The sequence below is a fragment of the Dipodomys merriami genome, unplaced genomic scaffold, assembly GCF_024711535.1.
Source record: "Dipodomys merriami isolate MVZ:Mamm:240054 unplaced genomic scaffold, mDipMer1.0.p SCAF_11, whole genome shotgun sequence".
NCBI lineage: Eukaryota > Metazoa > Chordata > Mammalia > Rodentia > Heteromyidae > Dipodomys > Dipodomys merriami.
In genome coordinates, this window is record NW_027202382.1 from 10,313,516 (window position 1) to 10,337,780 (window position 24,265).

Below are 24,265 nucleotides of genomic sequence, written 5' to 3' on the forward strand. Positions count from 1 at the left end.
TTCACTATTAAAACTTTCAGAGGACAAATGGAAAACATTGATATTGTAGCCAGATACCAGCAGCTCATGCCTGTAATCCTAGCTACTTAGGAGGCTGAAATCTGTAGATCCATGTTCTAAGCTAGCCCAGGAATAAATGTCCATGAGACTCTTTTTTTTTTTTTTTTTGCTGGTTGTGGGGCTTGAACTCTGGACCTGGGTGATGTCTCTGAGCTCTTCAGCTCAAGGCTAGCATTGAACCACTTGAGCCACAGTGCCGCTTCTGTCTTTTTCTGCTATGTGGTACTGAGGTATCAAACCCAGGGCCTCATTCATGCAAGGCAAGCATTTTACCACTGAGCCACCTTCCCAGGCCCTCCATGAGATCTTATCTTCAATCAAACAAGAAAAAAATCTAGAAGTAAACCTGTGGCTCAAATGGTAGAGTGGTAGCATTAAACCATAAAAAGGTAAGGGACAGTGCCCACACTCTAATTTCAAGCACTACTACTGGCACAAAAGAAAAGAAAAAAGAAAAAAAGAAAAAAAGAACCAAAGGAAGGAAGGAAAGAAAGAAAAGAAAATAGAGAAAAAGAAATATTCATGATTTTTTAGTACACAGTTGGTAATTGTAATTATTTCCTGTGCTTCTGCTCTGAGATCATTATATTGTCTAAATTCTCATCCATCTGATACTTTTACACAGCTCATCTCACCTTTCAGGAAGAAAAGCAAATATTATTTTAATAGTGACTTCAACTTTCCTTCCCAAGAGGAAACCAGACCTCTATCACTTTTTAGGGTAGCATGCATATGTCCATAATTGTCATATAATTTATATTGATAACTGTGTACGTGAGTCACTTTTATTGCACTTTATATGGATTTCTTCCATGGTGTTAAATGTTTAACTATATTTCCCTGCTGAGATTCTGATATCTAGAACTCCCATTACCAAATGACTTAAAAATTCAAATTCTTGGAAGAGTGTGAGAAGATCTAGTATTAGTTCTTCATTAAATATGGTGGGGGACTCAGCAGAAACACCATCTGTTTCTGGGCTTTGCCTTATTGAGAGGCTTTTTATTACTGATTCAATTTCATTGCTTGTTATGCATATGAAATCCTTTTTCAGTAGCATGGATGGGGCCTGGAGGGCATGATGTTTAGTGAAACAAGTTAGGCTCGGGAAAAGAAACATTCATATGTAGAAGCTACAAAAGCTGATCTCATAGAGGTAAACTATAGAATGGTAGTTATCAGAAGGGTGGAGAGGGCTGAAGAGGGAGTGTCATTTACATGAAGAGTGCCTTTGAATAGAAGGCTTGACTTCTAATGTTCTATAGCACTGTAGAATGACTGTGTAATCGTATATTTTGAAATATCGTGTCCAGAGGACTTTATACCAAGCACAATAAAAAGAAATACTTGAGGCGATAGATTACCAATTATCTTAATCTGGTATCTGGTCATTACACATTGTGTTGTGTCTGTGTCCACACACACACATGGCTATATATAATAACATAAGTAAATATAATTTTCAGAGTTTATATAAAATCCAAATTCTTATTACAAAGCCAAATTAACAAATATGGAACTGTGTGTGTGTGTGTGTGTGTGTGTGTGTGTGTGTGTGTGTGTGTGTATGTGCATGAGATATACCTAAAAGTCATGGTAAAGAGAAGCAGACCATCAAAATCACACAGTAGTAATGTTCAGGAAACTGAAAACAATAAAGTGTGCAGGTGAAGTTGTTAATTTTCTCCTGAGCTTGGCACTGGAATCAGTCATTTATGTTAGGATGGACTTCATCTTGACCTAATAACCTCTCTACAAATGATGAAAATAAATTTTTTCTATAAAGGCAGAGAGAAAAGAAATGGAGGGAAGAAAAAGGGAAAGGAAGACAGGAGGAAAGAAGAGAGAGAAAAGAGAAAAGAAGAAAGTGGCTAATATTTTGTTCAGCCTTTGTAAAAACGATTGTGCCTTATTCATTTATAATTTGTGTATCAATTACTAATCATGTGAGCTTTGAGTCACATGGAACACTCAGAGTTGGACAGTTCCTTTATGGGGGGTTTTCTCCATAAATAAAGCAAATTATTCTTGTAGGAACATAAAAATTCTGAGTGTAATGAAGTGAACTGCACAAGCACATAGGTAAGAATGCTTCCCTGCTTCCCCAAACCTGCTGGTAGCCTTTTAGATGTTCCTACTTTCCCACAAAACCAAACACACAATAATACAAAACAAAAAATGAATGCTAAAGCCAAGAGTCCCATGAGACCCTCCTATAACCTAAGCCCCAACATTAATGAGAGTCTGAGGCTGCTATTTTGAGACTACCAGGGGCTGGTTATTTCCAAGATGAAGAGCCAACACTATATAGTAACGAAACTATTCTTTCTTAGAATCTGTATTGGAAAGATTGAGACTAGCAAACACAATAAGAGAGAAATGTATGCTACATGAATTACTTATGTTCCACTGCAGCGTAAGCTTAAAATTCACTCTGACATTTTGGAATTCTGATCATTTTTCTGTTTGCAAAACAAACCATCAGAAGTCAATTGTATGCCAACAATGTAAAAATGTCTCACTGAAACCTTTTGGAAATGACACAGATGTGCATGGATTCATAGTAGTTAGCTGATGAGAAAAAAACAGTCTGGATCTCTTACAAATTGCATTCTTTTCAGTGCAGTCATGCGCCACAAACCACACGGACCAAGATTCAAGAAACTCTGGGGTTCATGGAGGTCTATCTTTAAAGCTAGTTGTGAAACTAAATTCTCAGTGTAAGCCACTCATCTCAGAGAACCCACTCTGCCTCACTCAAATAGACATCATTACACAGCATCTTCCAAACAAATGTAGGGCATTTGATAGCAGCTATGTGAAAACACTAAGATTAGTGATTATAATGGCTAGATCATATGGTAAATGAAGTTTTATGCTTGCTATATTGTTTTCACACAGGCAACACAACACCATGTGACATAGCAAGAACTGTGCAAAAGGACTCCAATTTCTCCGCCTCTATAACTACTCTTGGTATTTTGTTTTTCTGCTATTAAGGTGGTATCTCATTGTGGTTTTCATTCACATTTACCTAATAGTTAATGATGTTAAGCAAATTTTTGGTCATTTGTATATCTTCTTTGAAAACATGTGTCTTCAAATCCATTTCCCATTGGTGAATAGGATTTGTTTTATTGTTGTTGTTTATAAGTAACAAAACAGAATACAAAGTCAACACACTAAAAGCAGTAGCATTTCAATACACTAATGATGATCAATCTAAAAATCTATATTAGGAATACAGCTCCCAAGGAAAATATCTTTGAAGCCAAAGATAGAAAATAGCAACATTTGAAATATACATTAGACATTTAGAGTTTTTATGTAAAATGAAACTTTTGATTCATTGTCTTTTTCTTAAAATAAAATACAAGCTTCACTTTTGGAGATTTAGAGTTTACAATTAACACTAATTTTATATTTGAAAAAAATGACTTGCCCCAGTATTCACTAAAACTAGATCTTTATTCATAGTCTCTGCTATTTCTTTCCCTTATAAATTACTTCTATGTAACCACTTGTAACTGTAACTGAAAAATAGTAAAAACTCAATTAGAGATAAAACACTGTCTCCCTTTAGCTCTGTCTTTCAATAGCTTGTGGTGATGGACCAGTCATTACTCTTTCTGCCCTGTTTCCTTCAAGTAGACAAAAAATGAAAATGGATAGAAATCTGTTAATGTCACCTGTTCTCCATGGGTTGCCAACATGGCTTTTTCAGATGTGTTATAGATACTGAAGATTCAACCTTTGAAGTCAGGGACTACAGGTTGGAGTGTGGAGTGTGGGCAGGTGGGTGGCAGCTGCTTTGCTAGTGGAATTTGGGCTGTTTCTTCTGTGTCTCACACACTTTATGGAAAGGGTAAGCTCATGTCCGTTTTACAAATGGATACTTGATTATAGGATTTATTTGAACTTAGGGTTATGCCACTAATTGTTAACTATTACAATGATTAAAAGGATTGTTAGTTTGAAAAGCAACTTAAGAAATCCAAAAGGGATTAATATCATTAAACCAACCAGTATTAATTATTATTATTCAAATCTCACATTGAAAGTGTTTCTCAATCAGCTAAATCACAGAGTTGACCCTCTCAAAAGAGATATTTTTGTACTGAATTGATATTGTATATAAGCAAAGTGTCACTATTTCTCTTCAAAATATTTTTTTCCAAAGGAGAAAGAGTCCATAAGATTTCTACACCTAGGGTTTCTTATTTTGGGCTTGCAGCTATTAAATTTGAAGACAGTAAGACTTTCAAAACTATATTTTTCTCTGTTTTGTGGAGGAGACAGTACCTTTTCTTTTCTTTTTTCTTTATTTCATAAATTTCCAGACTCTGTGAGTATGTAGTTCATCACTGTTCATTTCCGATTTTAAAAGCAAGTGGAAATTCATAAACATACTGAGAAGCTGAAGAAGTGTATGTGTGTATAATGGTTTTCTAACAAATAGATAAATTCAACACATATTTTCAAACTAGTTTATTTCACCATGTGCCTGTTAGATGTTAAAATCTGCTACAAAAAGCAGCACAATGAATAGGCTGATACTTGCTAATCCTTTTCCAAATCATGAGCTGGTTTAGAAGAAGGAGATTAGAAAAAAATATATATCTTATCATTTGTGTACTTAACATGTGCAACTTTAACTAATATAACCCTTGGAAGTGCCTGACATGCTAGAGTATTGTTATAAAATCAAGTCATCTTGTGATAAGGATGGAGGACAAGGTGGTGAGCTGGGCACTTCTGAAATGTAGGAATGAGTCCTGTGTTAATGAACAAAGCATTGTGACTACTCATATGTTCACAGCTTCCTCTCCACTGGGCAGCACTGGCTTGGGCTTTTGCCTGTAGTAATGATTGCTATTTGCTTCTGAGAAAGTTAAGAGTTTTACTCACAATATATCCTCAGGAAATCACCAAGGCACCAAGGATATGTATTAAGATCCTGTGAGTAGAGACAGACGGTGGTGGATACCTGTAATCCTAGCACTGGGGAGACTGAGGTAAGGGAATTAAAGCATTTCAGGCTAGTTTGGGTGACATAGTGAGTTTGAAGCCAGCCAAAGCTAGCTACATAATGAGGTGGGGTGGGGGGTGGGGGACAGAGCCAGAGCAAGAGAGAGAGAGAGAGTGAGGGAGAGAGAGGAGAGAGAGGACAGAGATGATAGAGATTACTTTCCTTAGTAGAAAATTAATCATAAGTTATTTGAAGCATTGAAAACAACTTATATTTGAAGTCAAATATAAGGAGAAAGGAAATTATTAGGAATTATTTAACGTGTTAAATTATATTGTTAGGTAGCAATAACACGAAGTATGTTTAACACAAGACAGAGGCAGAGTAGATTAGAAATCCTACAAGGATGTGACCCCAAATCCTTCATAAGAGCAAATTCAAGAAACTTTTAGAATATAAGTCAATTCCCATGCTTCATCTTTCTGTATGTTGTTAAATGGGCGTCATTTATATAGAATAGTGATGTGGATGGAGGACTGTCAAATCCCTGTGTCAAGAAATCCCAGATATAGAAAAGTACTGGTGGTTCATACCTATAATCTTAGCTAATCAGGAGGTGAGAACTGAGGATCTCACCCAGCTCTGACAGGAAAGCCCATGAGACTCTTATCTCTAATTAAGCACCTAAAAAGGTGGAAGTGGAGTGGTAGCTCAAGTAGTAGAGTGCTATCTATGAGCAAAAACGATGAGAACAGTGCCTAGGACCGAAGTTCAAGTCTCAGGACAAGAAAGGAAGGAAGGAAGGAAGGAAGGAAGGAAGGAAGGAAGGAAGGAAGGAAGGAAGGAAGAAAGGAAGGGAGGAAAGGAGGGAGGGAGGGAGGGAAGGAGGGAGGGAAAAGAAAGGAAGATGAAAGAAAGAAAGAAAAAGAAAGTGACGATCACAGACGGTCTTCTTTTCTTTTCTTCTTCTCTCCAATTTATCAGCTTTCATTTTTAATGCAGTCAAAATGCTTTTGAAGATAAGATGCAGAGTAAATTCTTTAAAACTAAATGCAGATATTAATTTTTTCTAAGAGCTTCCATGGCACCTTGTTGCATGGACAATAAATCCTATACTCTTTTCCCTGTAGTCTTCAGGTCCTACAGAACTTTTCCCCCACCATCAGGCATCTCATTTCACTGTGAGTTTGCTCAGTTCCTATCACACTCTTCTAAGCCCTCCCCCATTCCAGCGTCTCTGGAAGTACAATCACTTTTCTTGATATATTCTTCTAGCTGCTCATTTTTCAGTTCCCAGATTCCTCATCATTTCAAATATACTTAGCTTATATATATATAAAATATATAATATATATATATATATAATATAACACATATATTTACCTTAAAATAGGCCATACTTTATACATACTCATTTTTGCAATACAATTTTACATATTTTAAAAAATATTTTGTCTATCCAGCTCTTCATACAAAATATATTAGATTAAAGCTTCTGTGAGAGTTGTGATCATATCTGCTTTATAACTTATTCCTATAAAAACTTCTAGTGGCTGGCATGTGGTAGGTGATAGGATCATTGGAACAAATGTATGCATAAAACTTTTTTTATTTTTTTATGGTATATTCATATGAACAGTACAGTTGTGACCTCTATTGTCAGATAGACCAACAATGGCTTAAAATGCTATGCATATTTTAAGTTATATAGAGTATACTACACCTTATTAAACCAAAGGCTTAAATTAACTTAGCTCAAAGCTTTTATTTTATTAAGGTCAGACTTTGACTGTGAGGACTGAAGCTATTTGTACTCAAATGAATTTATCAAGATCTTAGACAAATTTCTAATTCCATCACTTGTAAATATGATGGGCATAATAACAGCAGATATATTAATGGTCTGGCTTTTTGCACACAAGAAGAGCCCGAAAATTGTATGCTTTTCATAACACTAAATATTTTCTGTTAGATAAATATACTTCATCATTATCTGCCTTGATTAAAGATGCTAGATCAATAAACACAATCAAGAGTTATCATCAGCATTCCTGTGTAAGAACTTAATTGATATGTTTTCTTGCCTTTCTAGTCATTCTTGAATTTAAAACACATATGACACACACATACACACACCCATACTAGTTTTGTAGCCTATTCTATCTACCACTTTCTAAAGTGTGTCATCGCCTCACTATCACTTAAAATAGATTTTAAACGAAATTTGCTTCAAGAGGCATTACTTTTTGTGAAACATTATTTTTAGGGAAACATAGGGAAACTCAAGATGGCCAAGTATTCAAGATAAATTATAAAGAGTTGATGCCTTCTATCTCAGCGTACTCAGCTCTAAATCCCACATGAGAAACTCTCAAATTGTCTATCAAGAAAAAAAAAAGAGTTGACATGTTATCTCTTCACTCTAAGTGTCTTAGAAAAGGTCAGAACCTGTCTGGAAAGCAAGGAACAATGGAAAGCTTTTGTCTAGAGACCATCCTGGTATAAGAAATTGCTTTTATTAGTGTATATTTAGGTGTGTATATTAAGGAAAAGGCTTGCAGTATAGCACAAAGGTCTTAGTGGTTTTAAGCCTAATGCACACATACTTCTGAATATATATGCAGAGATAAATACTTGCATGTATGTATCCAATTCTACACACTAATGAAAAAAATAAGTAACAAGCATATAAGAATTTGTAAACACTTTCAGCCCTTTAATTCTTTTTTATTATCATGAAGTTATTGTATAAAGGAATTTCAGTTCTTTTTATACATTTTATTTTTGATTTTTGTGCTAGTGCTGGGGCTTGACCTTAGAGCCTCCAAGCTTGCATTTAGCTTTGTCCATGACTGGCGTGGTAACATTTGCACAATGCCCCCATTTACAGCTTTTCTGCAGGTTAATTTGGATAAGAGTCTTGAGGATTTGTCTGACCTGGCTGGCTGGCTTTGAAACTCAATGCTCATTTTTCAGCCTCCTGAGGAGCAAAGTCTTTGTAAGTATACAGTCTATGGCAAATATTTATCACATAAATGTGTAGATTGTAATTGAAATATTCTAAGTGTATGAAGCCAGTATCACTTTTGAGGGAAACTACTTATACAGACATAGCAAAGGATACAGATAAAAAGACTATTTCAATTGATGATATGAAATTTATGAAATAAGCATTGTTTTCTTCAAATAGTTACTTGATAAAAGAATCTTGGAACACCAAATTGTGGTTTTTGAAGGGCATGGTATAAGTAGGAATGGAAATTTCCAGGCAGTGAGAAATGTTAAACAAAACTCTATGAAGAACTACTCAAATAGTGGAGTTCTGTTCCACCGCAGTTCATGAAGAGACATTATTAGTGTCATCATGGTCCTAGAATTTGGAATTATATAGCTGATTGTAGGATGCAGAAATGGCCTGAAGAAGTTTCTAGTCTCACAGAGAAACATGTACATGGAAGAAAGATAATTATAATGCATTGCACTACAGAATGAGGTAGAGAATCAGAACCTAGTACTGGTTGGGAAACCTAGGTATAAACTAAAAGCTAAGAACTAAGAGGGAGGTTAAGAAAAACAGTTGATAAAAGAGATTGTTCTCATCGAGGGAACAAAAAATGCAAGAGGAGGGAATAACAAAGATGTATCTATATAATTACACTACTACCTTGCTCATTAATCATCCCCAAACAAGAAGTTATAGAGATAGAAGGGGCTCTGCCGCCCCATAAAATATGCTGTGCCATTTCCACAATTCTGAGAATTATAGATTGAAAAATACAGTAATATCTTCCATGAAACTTGACTTATTATTGGAGTTTTATCATGAGTGAGGAAGTTTTAAAAGACAAAAATCAGATTATATTCCTTTCTAGCTAATATTATTGTTATGGACCTCAAACAAGTATTCCACAGATGATTGTAAGATTCCATTTTGGTTTATGCAACCCACTGAGACAATGCTTGGTCTGCCAAGCCATCCTAAACCTTGGTGCATTGGATAAGTGTATCTGAAATATAGTGAGGCTGGTATCTTAAGGCCCAGACTCTAAAATACATATTTCAGATTGAAAATGTATAAGATTACATGATGAGCATCTAAATTACCAAGGAGAAGAAATGTCTGGAATTCATATTTTCAGGGCATTTTTTCTGTTCCCATCTCTATATGAATGTTTCTTTGCAAAGCTCTAATTAAAAGAGGGAAGAAATTAACATGAAGATACATGTAGACAATGAATATTCAAATCAATCTGAGAATAAATAAAGAGAAAAACTGAGAAAGAAATGAGTACTTCCTTGTAGCTTATCTTGGAAGAAAGCATGAATAAGGAGTTAGTTAATAGTAGGACAGTTCATTTGTAGCTTTACCCCTAAGAAAAAAGAGGAAGATGTTAAAGTACTGAATCCCTCATTAGGAGATCATATAGCTTCAGTACCTACCACCATGTAGTAGCTGTAAAAATTTAGAAGCACTATGTTTCTAGATTATAAAGAGAAATTCTATATTACAGGGGAATCTTTGATTGTAAAAGGAAATGTCTACATTGTTCCAGACTTCCATGTATTCTTTAATTTTGATCTGATGCAGGTTTTCCCCCATAATGTTAAAAATGATCTTTTAAAATTTGGAATGAATATTGTTAATTTCAACCAATGTACTTTTGTACCAATAAAAGTATTGATATTATCCTCCCTTCATCTATATATGTGATAAATTACAGAAGCCATTTCCTAGTTTTAGTCAATGCTCATGCTTCTATAATAAATCTCACATGATTGAAGTATATGTCTCTTTCAATAACCTGCAAAAATAATATGCTCCTTTTTTCTGTTGTGTTTGTATTTCTATAGCTCAGGTTGTTTAGGTATCAGGGTTAGGCTAATTTAAAGAAATAGTATGGGAAGTTTTCATGTTTTCTTCTGGATAGTATATAAAAACTATTTTGTACTCAGTGTTCAGGTTCCTCTTACTTGTGAATCTTCTGTCTTGTTTTTTGTTTTATTTTGTTTTGAGCAAGGCTACCCTCAAACTTGTGATCCTCTGCCTCATTCTCTAAAATGATAGGATTACAGGAATATACCACCTTTTCCAGTCTAAAATCCCTTTCTTAACTTCTTATGCCTTCTCAAATACATATTCTTAGAAAACAAAATAGGTATTCTCAATCATTTTCCTCTGTTTTGCAGTTCCCAGCTATAATTACCAATACTACCAACATTTTCCAGAAGTGAAAACAGATACAGAGGGGCTATTTGCTTAAACTAAGCTGTTAACAAAGGCATTATTTGCAGACAGGCTAGTTTGTCTCCATTAGACTAATCCACATTTCTAACACAGAGTCTGGCATAAACCAAACATGGATGGAACACGCCAATGTCCATAAATAGAAGAAATATTCACGATGGATGAAAAAGAAAGTGTCATTTCTCAGCCATATAAATTATTTAAAAACATAGGCTGAACAAGAAATAATTGTAAGGACCAATGTAACAAGTTGGCTTAGCATGTCTTTTAAAAATGAGAAAATAATTGCATAGTAGAAGAACAGAATAGAAAGGATAAATAAAAATTGCCAATACCAAATAATACATTTCTAAGTTTGACATTAGTCAAAAGTTCATAAGGCCTTGGTCTCAAACAGAAGTACACAATTTAGCTCCTCTCTGTCTTATTATATCTTCTTAACCTCAAAAAGAAAATCTCATTGCCAAAAATAAATGACAACTCCTAAATATCTAAACATAGTAACATTTTAAAATAAGGAGCTGGGCATTGGTAGCTCACAACTGTAATCCTAGCTACTGAGGAGGCTGAGATCTCAGGATCATGAGTGGAAGCCAGCCCAAGCAGAAAAGTCTCAATGAGACTTTCATCTCCAATTAACCACTCAAAAAGCTGGAAGTGGAGCTGCAGCTCAAATCAGTAGAGTGCTAGCCTTGAGCTAAAGAGCTCAAGGACACTGCCCAAGCCCTCAGGCCAAGCCTCAAGATGGACAAAAATAAATAAATCAGTAAATAAATTAGAGTTGTCAATATTTTAAGAGTAAATTTCTCATTTTAAAACAAATTTCGTATTCAAGCCTAACCACTGATTTTAACATAAAGTTTTGGAAAAAGGAAGTCACATTTTCTTTGGATAACTGGAAGCATTTTGAAACATATCCAGTTCACTGATTGTTGGCAAATAGTTCAAAAGACATTCCTTGTAGAAAGGACAGTTATTTTAGTAAAAGCTTCTGGGAAAATGGAAATCAACTTGAAGAATGATTTTATTTTATAATTTCTAACACAATACTCTGGCCCTAACATTTCTAATTAATAATATAAACAATACATATATTGCAACTGTTTTATCTCCCACAATTCCTTTTCTTTCAATGCTGTTATACTCTTCTGTGTCTTCCAAAGAGGGTACAATGTGAAACTTTTTAAACCATGATCACATAAATTGCATGTATTTGTATAAATATATAATATATATAATGTGAATAATACATATAACATATGTAATATACAGATATATTATATACAGTTATGTACAGATATGTATTGTTTGTATATACATGTATATGTTATATATACATAAATATTTTCTATAAGTATGTTTGCATACATATATGAACATGCTATCTCATTTAATATACATGCAAGTTTTAAACAAAAGACATCATTATTATATGTATTTTTATTTAAAAAATAAATAGTTTAGAAATATTTAGTATTTAAATTCTCACAATGCTAAAGAAGTAGTAGAAGCAGCCTGGCAGTAAAGTCCATGCTTTTAGAACTGTGCTATGTTGCAGCCTTCCGTTCTTTTATCATGATCTGGAACAGCTCATCATATGCTTGTATTGCTAAGGATTTGATTCGACCCGTGGAATTATAGAAGTGGTCAGCAGAAGTAATTTTTCTAGCCAAAATGAAAAGCAAACTATGTTTAAAGGTAACAATGTTCAATAGGAAATGGACTTATTACCTTGCTCATGAAACTGTAACCCCTCTATACAGTAGCTTTACAATAAAAATATATGTTTAAAATAAAAAAGGTAAAAACAGATTCTAACAGTTGAGGCCTCTTTTCCAGGAGCAACCACTGCCTATGGTCTAGGCTGATCAAATATATTTTTGCAACATTGGAGCTGTCCAGAGAAGTTGAAGGGGAGGGGGGCTGCTTCAAAGAGAAATTTCTTCAGAATTCAGCCCTTTATATTTTGTGGCTGCTGTTAAGTGTAGATCAATTACTTTCTTGTAGAGACACCTTTCAAATTGTTTCTGTTTGAGCTCCACTTTGCTATATTTTTCATTTACAGATTGAATGCATGTATTACTATAATTTGCTTTGCTTCTCAGGAGATAAAGTCATTTGTTGTTGAACACACTTAAGGTACTTTGAACTGTATCACTGAAGTCAACTACTTAAAATGCAATTCTTCTTGTTTGCCATTATAAAGATCAAACTGTAGATTAACATATGATGTGCACATATTCATGTACACTAGTTGCAAAATGATAACCATGATTTACTTTAACAATACAAATTTCTGAGAAATATTAGATAAATCATTCCTCCTCAAAATAAAACATTCCCTCTATATTACATGGCCATGACACATAATATAGCACAAGATGCATGATACATTTGAATAAAACAGTGACAGGAAGCAAGCTAGAGAAAATCTGTCCAACTATTGGCATCAATGCATGGATTTAAAAACTCTGATCCTTTATCTATAATTGGCCTTGGAAGGTTCAACAATTATTCTCTAAATACAGATGGCCAATTACAATGGTATATGAGAAAAATCAGAATTCAGTCTACAGACAGTTTTAAATCCTCAGAACAAATTCTATTTGTTCCATATTTTTGGAGGATAAACACCTGGCTAGTTATTTTAAAAGTACTATCCTTTGAAATAAAGACAGGATTTATAATGTCAGAACTAATCTAATCTATCTGACAAACAAGTTACGGTTTGTTGGTATTTTTGAACAAAACTGTGTATCAGTGAATGGAGTTTATTTACAACCATGTTAATTTGGATGATGTGTAACACAGGAAAAATTTTGCATGGAGTTAACACTATGTCTACACCAATAGAAAACCAATATTTTGTTGTGTGTTGTTCTAAAAGGAGCAATACTAATAGATTTTTAAAAATATATACAAACACAGTGTAATAACAGAACATAAGGGTATTGAGGCTGCTTTTGAGAGGCATGTGGTTTAAATGAAAGTGTATTATTCAAGCAATGGGGAAAAGTTTGGAGTTAGACTCTAAATGTGCTTGCATGAAGGTAGATTATACTAGGCATCTTTCCCCTAATTCCATGCCTGGAACATTCTTATTTTTGTTTGTATTTAAGGAAGAACATAGATTACCATCTCCCTTACAAATCCTCTTTAATAATCAGTATCCAGTTCAGATGCTACTACTTCTCCAAATTCCTCTCTGAGTAAATAGTAGTAAGTTCTACACTTTACTATAATTTTCTTTTCAATGTCTCTTTCTCAGTTTGTGAAGAAGGCCAATGACATTAAATTCCTATCTCATTCAACAGATTTTTACTGATAACTTACCATAGATCAATGCAATATTTGGGATTGATAATGCAAATAAAGTATTAAGAATCTTTAAATCTACTTAGAAAAGGTAACTAGTCTCTAGTACTTAAGAAATATGACTTTACTGTGCTGCCCCATATATTAGTGTAGAGAGCAAAGGGCTATGAAGTCACAATGGAAAACCCTTCTGGAAGAAAGACGTTTAATATAAATTTTAGAAAGTCAGTTGGAGGGAAAAACAGATATGTCAAGTTTTGGTGAATAATAAGGAAAACAAATCAGCGTAGATGAAGTGCATACTGAACCAGGCATTACAACCTTTATAAAGGACAAATAAAGGCTGATTAAATCGCTGACAAAACACTGTGTGATTGACAGGAGACAAAAATGAGTATTAGTTAATTCATGCCGACAATGCGAGGACAATGAGTCACAGGAAGGGAATTTAGAGTCTGCTTCTCACTGTCATTCAATCCAATAATATGAACTGACAAAGAGCTTCCATGATTGTCAATGTATATTCCAAGGTTTTGGTGGTGGCTTGAGGTGGAGCTGGCCAAGAATAGTCTGATCTCTCAGCACAACTTGCTACTTTTTACATAACATAGAGACTAGAATTTAGCACATACAAGTCATTTCAGTGAAGTTATCATCTGGTTCTACGTCTCTAAGCTGCTTAGACTATCAAAAGGAGTTCCCCCTCCTTCTCTTGTATTTACTTCTTTTCCATTTTAAAAGTGCAGGAATGCCTTCGAGACACCAGACACTTTGCTCTATTCTCTAAAGCATATAAAGATGGTAAAACATAGACAGGGTAGTTCAGAGGAAATGAAAGCCCATCAAAAGCTTCCTTCTTCCCTAAGTTCTGCCACATAGGGGGGATGAGTTGCTCAAGGTAGCTTCTTACCAGTGACCTTACCCATACTAACATGCGTATTCATAGTTTAGATACACATCAGAAATCCTTAGATATGTATTTTAATGTTTTTTTCCTTTCATGCATTTGTTTCTAACGCATTTATAAGATTATCTCTTTGTAGCTTTGTATGTCCCTCCCCCACAGTATAACCCCTGCTTTCACTATATTTGATGTCAGTATAACTTGTAGAGGAGATGGGGAAAAACAAGTCGTTTAAGGATACAGGTGGACCTGTTGCAACAATGAGAAGTACAAGTTGTCATGTCGAAAACGAGCTTTACAATGTTGGTGCGGGGGGTGGGGGGGGAACGGGAGGATGGGGGGGTGGAGGGGGAGGCTGGGAAGAGATGTGAAGGGTAAACAAAGGAGGAGGCTGCAATGCTTGATAAGAAATGTACGCATTAACCTGCCCATGTAATTGTAACCCCTCTGTACAGTGTGTTCACAAAATAAAGAAAAAAGAAAAAAAGAAATAAGCTCACTTCATCACCCAAACAGGAGTTTCTGTTAGTAACTGAGTGTCCATCATGGATTTAACCTGTATAGTAGGTATTCTCTCTAAACTGATACCATTAGTCTAGGAGGTGATACTCTTTTTATTTATAACAGAAACGAAGCTATTTATAACAGGTAAGTTATTTGCTGACATTCATACCATTTCCCAGTGATAGAGATAGATTCTCAACAGGCTTGTCTTATTCTAAAGCCAGGCATGGTGGTACACATCTATAACTCCAGCCACTGTGGAGAAAGATGCCATTTTGTGACCAGACAGGGGGAAAGTTAATGAGACTATGTCAAAAACAAACCAGGTATGGTGGTACATGCCTGTGGTGCTAGCTATTTGTGAGGCTGACATAGAGGTAGGAGTATCTTGGTTCCAGGCTGGCCCTAGTCAATAAAAAGTAAAATCCTTTCTAAAAACAAAACAAAAGCAAAAGGATCTGTGGCTCAAATGGTAGACTGGTTACCTGGTAAACTCAAAACCTTGAGCTTAATCTCTAATAAAAGAAAACAAATTTATAATTTATAATTTTATTTTAATAGTTTATTTTGAATATTTTCATTATCTTTAAGTAGTTGTACAAAGGAGTTGCCATGTACCAAAGCAGTTTATGAATATAGTGCATCCTGATCAATGTCACCCTGTGCAACATTCTCTACCACCCCCAACCCACACCTTCCCTCATTTAATTTTAGGTTATGCACTGATTTTTTGCCAGTTAATGAAGCATTTTAGGGATACATTGTACAGTGTATCTTCATTTGTGTCATCTTTTCATCATCCTTACCCCCTCCTTTGATCCACCCTTCCCTTATATTTCTCAATTCTGTAATATATACAATTAATTCTTGCCTGCATTCTTTCCACTTCCTTAAGAATTATACTTTTGGTGAAACTTTGTACCACTGCACTTACTAGGCCTGACCCTTAAAACTCTCTGGCTAGAGTCTGTGCTGCATGACTGACATATGCAGTTGTGTTGACTGTGAGTGGCACAAGGACCCCAGAGGAGGGGTCAGGGCCCAAATTCAGTTTAGCAATGCTTTCCAAGCTACGATGCTGTTGCTGGGACCCTCTTCCTGGAGAAGTGGGGAGTTTTTCTTCATATGTATCTCTTTGGCACTCACAAAAGACCCTGATCTTAGCTAAACACTGGACCACCAGAACAGGGTTCCTTTTCCTAAGTTGGGTGGGGACCCCTTCTGGGTTACTTGTCATCCTGGCTTGATGCTAGAGCCTGGGAACACAGATAAGCCTACAGAGGAGGAGACAGGGAAGTTCATGAGACTCCCAATTGTGACAAGAAAAGGCCAGACCTGGGCCAGGCAAGGCTATATTTTAAGGACAGAAATCCACAAGATAAAATTTTTGTTGTTGTTTTCTGTCCTGTACGGATATAGACTTCTGATAGTCAGGGCCAAGTGACTTAAGTAAACAGATAATGTCCTCCATTCTATACAACCTCCAAAGAGGAGGGAAGGCCAGGTAAAGTGTTCTTGAATGGCACCCCCCCCCACTCTCCACCTCTTACACTGTTCTCATAGGATAGTATGTGTGGAAATTCTGTCCTTCTAAGTGAACTTCTTTCAACTCCAACTTTTCTTCCTGTATGGTTCATGTCCTGTGTTTATATGTCTATGTGTAATGTATGTTTTCATTGTCTGGAATCTCCTTCTACATACTTGCTTCTCCTAAGGTAAACAATTAAATGCATTATCCTAAAGGATCCCCAAGTGTTAAATATCCTTCAAACCATCAATCCCATGTTACTGAGATTATTAGTTTATAGAGAAAGCTCAACAATTAAGTGAGGAACCCCATCTTAATCATAGACCTGGTCCTCATCATTTCAGATTTTGGCTGAGAGCACAAAGAGTGGTAGGAGAAACAGAACAGAATCCAATCTGTTGAAAGATAATTTTGAATGTGGCATGGGTTCTGGGGGCAGGTACTGTTATACAGGAATTTGATCAGAGAGATACAGAGAAGTCACACACCTTGAGAGGTTGGGAGTCTATTACAAAGCCAGTGACAGCTAGCAGACTCATGTCCCAGAGAACTCATGGCTTCAAATGCACTTAATAGAAAGCTTATAAAGACAAAAATCACATGATTGGTATGAGGATTTAAGTCTATCAAAATCATATTTACAGAAGCAAAGGAAGCTAGTTGGAACAATCAGGGGCTTAGAGCAACAATTCGCTGGAGCAAGACTTTCCTAGAGTTAACTACATGACACATTGGCAATTCAGAGGTGACCTATTTCACCTCTAGAGTTTGGGGAACTGGGTGAAAATGCCCCATGACCTATTAAGACACCAAGATTGCAGTGAGGACAACATGGTATTGAAGTAAGGCGGTCAGGTCTGGCTGGCACCATATTGGCCTCATGGTGGATTGTAGGGTCTAGTATCTTGTCTTCATGCTGGGGGAAGGAACCCCCCTCCTCCATCACCTGCCTCCCAGGTAATGGGCATGCCCAGACCCCTGGAGGCAAGGGCAGGCACTTGGCTGATAGGTTACTGAATCTTTAGCCTAGTGCCTGACTGGGAATTTCCTGAGGATTTGCCCCCTGTGCCCAGCCTATTTAGGCCCAGACCAGCCTAGCCACCAGATACCATGCCACATGAGTCTCTGTGATCAGGTCCTGTCTCCTGTGTCCTGGCTCATCTCCAATCATCATGGTGTCCCAATTCAGCTCACCATTGGAGCTGAATTGGCTTGTTGGTATTGTTTTTGTTATTTCTTTCCTCTTTAGTATGTTTCCTAGTTGTGTGACGTATTTTTGTGTGCCGCAGGCCTTTGTAACAACTGGCAGCCTGCAGCCTGTTAACTGTATAATAATGACTCTAATATTTTATATTTTAAAATGTGGCTTCTGTGATGATTCACCTTACAACAGTATTACTTAGACCCAGTGTCCATATTTCAGTATGAAAGTGGAACATTTGTAGGACAAAGATCAGAGGTGAGGAAGTTCTCCTTCCTGTGTTAGAACTTCAGAAAGTGAAAAGACAAGGATTGTCCCAGAGACTGATCAGGTATGGAATGCCAAGGGAATTGAATAGATGAGTGGAAATCAAATGGCTCCTGCTGGAACAAAAGATAGATATAGCATCACATTTCCTTCTTATTAAAAAGCATGGATGTGTGTGTGTGTGTGTGTGTGCATGCAGACTTGTCCTGGGGCGTGAACTAAAGGCCTGGGTGCTGTCTGTGAGCTTCTTTGGTAAGATGGACATTTTGCACAATGAATAGGTATGGCTCCTCAAATTTTTGTTCAAGGTTCTTCAGTGGTACCCAGAGTTCTAAGGAGAAGAGCTATTTGCAAGTTACTATTAAATATATCTAGACAAAAGGCATGTGAGTGGATAACTACCTAAGTCCCTCTGCCTCATAGGAGTTGCTAAGGCATGCAAAGACTACAGGAAGGATGCTGTTTAGAAAAAAAAGGCACACTTAGAATTCCCAGGTGGTTAAGGGGGATTAGTTTGAGCCTGCTCTGTGAGTCATAGCAATGGCACCTCAGAGTGATGCTTCCTAGGATTCTGTAATTAGAGATCCATTGTACACATTCTGCTCTTAAGCAGACCAGCAAATACTCAGACCTTTCCTATATGTGACTCCAAATACTCTGAGCTTCAGACAGTTTCAAGTTTCTACATGGAACTTTTCTAATCCAAACAAGTTATCTCTGCTTTGGGCAAAGGATTTTCTCAAATTCACAGTGGGGGTGGGGCAGTAGGTTGCTGAAAAGAGCAAAGCTAGTGGATTTGCTTATTATTCTGCCCACCATAAAGCTGGAAATTAAATGACAAATAAAAGGAAATGACTGACAATTGTTGCTCATCACCAATAAAGACCACCTATAATGGGATGGAAATAAAAAAAAAGAATTACACTATTTGCATTCTCCATAGTATCTATTATATTTCAGTTAATTCATTTGTAATCCCTTGCTTACCATACAGTGTGTTTACTTATAGATTTATAGGTACATTTAGCTACCACAAGTTCAACCTGTGTTTCTCTAGGTTTGACTTATTTGTCTTAATATAATTTTTCCAAGTCTTTCCATTTCCTTATGAATGGCACACTATCATTCTTTCTGATGGATGAGTAGAATTCAATTGTGTATATATACCACATTTCATCCATGCTAGCATTTGTATTGTTAGGGCTTTTTTTTTTTTGTCGGTCGTGGGGCTTGAACTCTGGGCCTGGGCGCTGTCCCTCAGCTCTTCAGCTCAAGGCAAGCGCTCTACCACTTGAGCTACAGCGCCACTTCCTAGGGCTTTTTTTTGATAATGGCCATTCTAACTGTGGTCAGGTGGAATCTCAATGTTGTTTTGATTTGTACTTCCTTTATGACTAGCGATGCTCAACATTTCTTTGTGCATCTATTGGCCATTTTTAAGACTTGGAAATGAAGCCACAGACCTATGGGCATTAATATTTGATAAGGGAACCAAATAGGTTGGAAGAAAGACAGCCTCTTCAACAAATGGTGCTGGCAGAATTGGCTATACACATGAAGAAAACTGAAGCTAGTCAGTTGCTCCAGAATGGATCAAAGATGGATCAAAATGAATTGAAGATCTCAATGTAGGGCCAGAAACCATGAAAATATTACAGAAAGGGTAGGGGAAACACTAGGGCTCCTAGGCACAGGCTGAAACTTTCTAAGAAAAGATCCAGAATCACAACAAATCAAATAAGACTGGATACATAGGATTGCACCAAACTTAAAAGTTTCTGTATGACAAAAGCTTTCTAACAAACTAGAAAGCCCACAGGATGGGAGGTTTTCCCCAGCTATTCAGCCAACAAGGCCATAATAAGCAAAATATGCTTAGAGCTCACAGAATTAAATCCTCAAAAACTAAATCCTCAAAGAAATACCCCAAATAATAAATGAGCTAATGATGTAAAGAAAGACTTGTCAGAAGAAGTAAAAATGGCTTATTCATATTTTCTTTTCCTAGAATTGACTTCTTAGTAAATGTGATCTTATAACATTCTAAGCAAATGTCAAATAGGTCCAAGGAAAGTATCCCAATATTATATTTTAAAGTTTATTTTGTACTTTCCCAAACACTATCACATCTGGTGTTCCTTGGCAAAGCCTCTCCTTGTAACACAATCAGATATACTCAAGACAAGAACAGCATGAAATATCTCCAGTCATATCCTTGGGATTTTTTTAACATGTCAAAATAGTCTTTAATCATAAAAAGGTAATGGGTTGAAGCCAGTTATGGCTATGCATCACTTCCTAATTTAAAATGAATCCTCTCCTAATAATGTAATTTCACAGAACAATACACAAAACAGCTATCTATTTGGTTTCTATATTTTATCTCAGAATCAGGGACAAGGGTTTCTGGTATTTGAGAGGATTCTTTGGGCAATCCTGGAGAAAAGTGTTTTAGGAAATTGCACTGTGAATAACAAGTAGGACCTTGCCTGCCTTCATCCTTTGACTGATAAAGCAAAACGTTTGCTTCTTCTTGGAGAAAGGAAACTGAGATTGTTTTAGTTTGTTTCCATTTTCCAAGGATAGGTCAGTTTTCTGGTTCACTAGAATGGACATTCTGGGAACCTCATCTCGTTAAGATAACTGGACCTTACCCAACTACTTGCCAGTGTGGTGTGCTTTTTTTTTTTTTCAATCATCAACCTCATGGACTCCCAAAGCTCTTCATTTATTCTATACCAGAGAAGTGATGTTAGTATATAAAGCTTAAATTTGCTTTCTACTGGGGTCATGTAGGCTCAAAAGCAATTGCCACATAAGCTTTGGAATCAGGTAGTCATGAAACCACCAGTAATTTATGAATGAAGATCTGACAACTATCAATTTCCCCAAAATGTTAAATAATGGAGTCAATAACAAATATCAATTAAATTATGAAATTAGCTGCATGATGGAAATACTGTTTATAGGGTGGGTGAATGCCAAGAAGTACCGAGCAAGGATTGTACCTCCGTTATCTTCAGTTATTCTTATATCAAAAGACAGCCCTGGCTTCTAACTAGGTACTGCTAAAAATCTGATTCTTGATCTTGCCTTAACTATCTGTCACAATTGTTAAATAACTTTGGTTGGAAACAGAGCACAGTGTTTACTTACATACTTTTTGAACAATCATATCAGAGAAGTGGGAAGCAGAAAAAAAAACCCTTTTAATAAATCATCTTAACAGCTCAGTAAGTTTTTAATGTTGGCCTAGCACTTTTATCTGTTTAAAGAAAAATGATAGGAATAGAGAGTCCTCAATCACTAGCTGTTGCCTATATATTACATTTGCAGAACATCTGCAAAGGCACTTTGCATTAATAGGAAAATAATGTATAACCTGGTCTTTTTCTACCTAGATTCCCCCCAAAAAATATTAAATCAAAAATAATGATGGACACAGTTCACAGCTGGCCTGGATAGGAAAGATTATGAGATTCTTGTCACCAATTAATCCGTAGAAAATCCACAAGTGGAGCTGGAACTTAAGTGATACAGTACCAGCTTTGAACAAAATGATCAAGTAAAAGCCCAAGGACCTAAGTTCAAGCCCAAATACTCTTGCATACATACAAGCATACCCACATGCACAAAGCATACAATATGATCAAATTATAAAATTTTTCCCTTCTTAGAATGCAGGCAATATGTCAGTATCTTCCTAATACAAAGCTCTGGGAGGCTTGAATCAAATTCAATTTCTGTTCCCTCATCACTTGCTGAGTATCTGGTAGAGTAATTATTGATGAAAGAAGAGGGGGCAATCAAGAGATGGGGAAAATCAAAGTCAAATGACTAATGAAATCTTTTAAATTACTGGAAATGGCCAATCTATAGAACTGTGGTGTAGAAGACACAAACTGAATTTTAAGTTCTTAGACAAAATTTAAATCATATGAAATTTCTAGCAACATTGCCCTTGAATCTAGCATTTAAAAGAGAAAGAACTTATAGCCAGACAATTCTTACATGGGTCTAGAAAGAATTACTGAAGTTCAAAAGACAAATTATATTCATTCTCTTGGTTCATGACAGCTCCTTGCAGTATATTTTGTAACTGTTTCAAAAAAAAAAAACAATAAACCCTGTGGGTGAGCCACTGACATTTATGGATGCAGTTTTGTGGGATAAACAGAAGTTCAACAATCTCAAATGGACTTTCTTAAACATTTTACTCAAAGTTTACTCATTTCTCCTCAAAGCAAAATGAAAAAGCATCTACTCCTTTGCTCTAAGGATAATTCATATGACAACATTATTCTCTGGAATCTAGCATTCCTTTTTTAAATTTTATCTCTATTTGTCTCTTAGAATGTAGACATGGTTAAAGTTTGACCGTTACCCTCAAAATCCGAGATTGACACATGTAGATTAGCATGTGTTATGGTTTGATTGTGCTTCTACGAAATCATTTCCTAGTCCTACAGAGTTAGGAGGTGGAGCTTAATGGGAGGTGTTTAGGTCATCAGTGCCCCAGCTTCAGGAATGCCTCCATCCTCATTACAGAAGGTTTTGGGGTTCAAGTTTGATCTTTCTCTTGCTCTCCCTTGGCCTCCCCCCTCACTTTTTCCCTCATTTACTCATCTATCTTCCCCATTTCCTCTGTCCTTCCACTCCTTATCTCTCAATTTGCCTATCTCCCACAGGATGATTTGGACCTGTGATCTTGAGTTTCTTAGTCTTCAGAATTATGAGCCAATCAAATTCTGTTTATTATAAATTACTTTGTGGTATTCTGTTAGAGCAGTGCAAAATGGTCATCAGACTGCATGTAATCAAAATAGACATAATCAAAATAGACATAATGATATGTGTCTTAATGCATGACACACAAAGTTTTATGGAGTCATAAGAGAGCATAGCACTGCCTTGGAGTGGTCAGCAGGTCACAGAGATGAGATACAGATGAGATAAATAACTTAGGCCTTTAATTTGGGAAGGATGATATATCATGGTTTTCCATCTTCTTAAAAAACATGGACTAAAAGGGAGATAATTAAGTTATGAGTCATATTGAAACCAGTTGACTCTTACTAAAAACTCACTTTGACATTGTGTAATGTCCTAATCAAAATCAGCTTAATTTGTATAATGGGAAATTATTCATTATTCCATAGGCAATAGGATGATTTTGAACTGTCATTTTAAGTAAAAGAATAATAATTTATAATGGAAGAAATCACAAAGTAAGACTTTCCTTGTTGTTGAGCAGAGAGACAACTGTAATAGTTTCCAATTCAGATTAACTGATTGATATTAGTGGCAATTTAAATGTATAAATAATAAATTTATTACATGGGTTACCTTGATTGTGGATTCAGAGTAAATAAAGGATAGCCTGAGTGCTTCAAACCTGAATGCAATATTTAAACTGAATTCAGTCTCAATTTTATTTGCATTTATGGTCACATTAATCATGAATTTAGAATAGAAAAATGTTAAAAAAGATACATTTTGGCTGTGTTAATTGCACTTTTAAGATACAGAATTCTCATGTTTATATTTAGTTATGATTAATTTCCATAATAGAACATTATAAATGAGAGAAATGTTAACTTCAGCTTGACTACATTTCCAATTTATTATCTACCAAACATATTGAAGATTCATCACAACTCCTTGGCAGAAAATGAATTTTGTTGAGAATTATTCTTTTTTGTCCTAGAGACTGAGTTGAACAAGGTAGGAAAACACACTAGAAAGTCAGCAAAAATATGTGATTTTGATTCCAATCTTAGGTTTTCTTGAAAAACAACAATATGACTTCAGAGAGAATAGACTTAGATAGCATATTGATTGCTACAGTTTAGCACCCAAAAAGGCTATCCTCTGTGATAACACTATGAGTTATATGGAAGATGTGGAAAGAGTGATGAGAGATTGGAAAATGTCATTACATAGAATTTAAAGTTGGGAAAATATACAAGATGTGATCTTGCAAACAGATTTTACAAATAAAAAAACTCCAAGTCCATCATCCCACTGTGCCTCTCCTCGCTGTTATCCTCCAATTCTATATAAAGAGAAAATCTTGGCAGCTGGTTATGGAGATTAGACTCTCACTCTCTTATATTTAGTGTCTGTTTAAGAACTATAATCTGTACATAATGTACATGTCAGGCATCAACCTGAGCCAGGAAAGTTGAAGAATACAAAATATTTTCTCTACCTAGATGCTTACAACTCAAAAAGAAGAATGAAACCCATTAAGCGCAAAAGATCTAGGAGCA

The 24,265-nt window shown here is 35.8% G+C and overlaps 1 protein-coding gene across 5 annotated transcripts in view; it reads right to left on the reverse strand.

Moving 5' to 3' along the window:
• Lingo2 (leucine rich repeat and Ig domain containing 2) overlaps positions 1 to 24,265 on the reverse strand; it is a 1,109,212-nt gene that overhangs the window by 445,176 nt on the left and 639,771 nt on the right. The window lies entirely within an intron of this gene.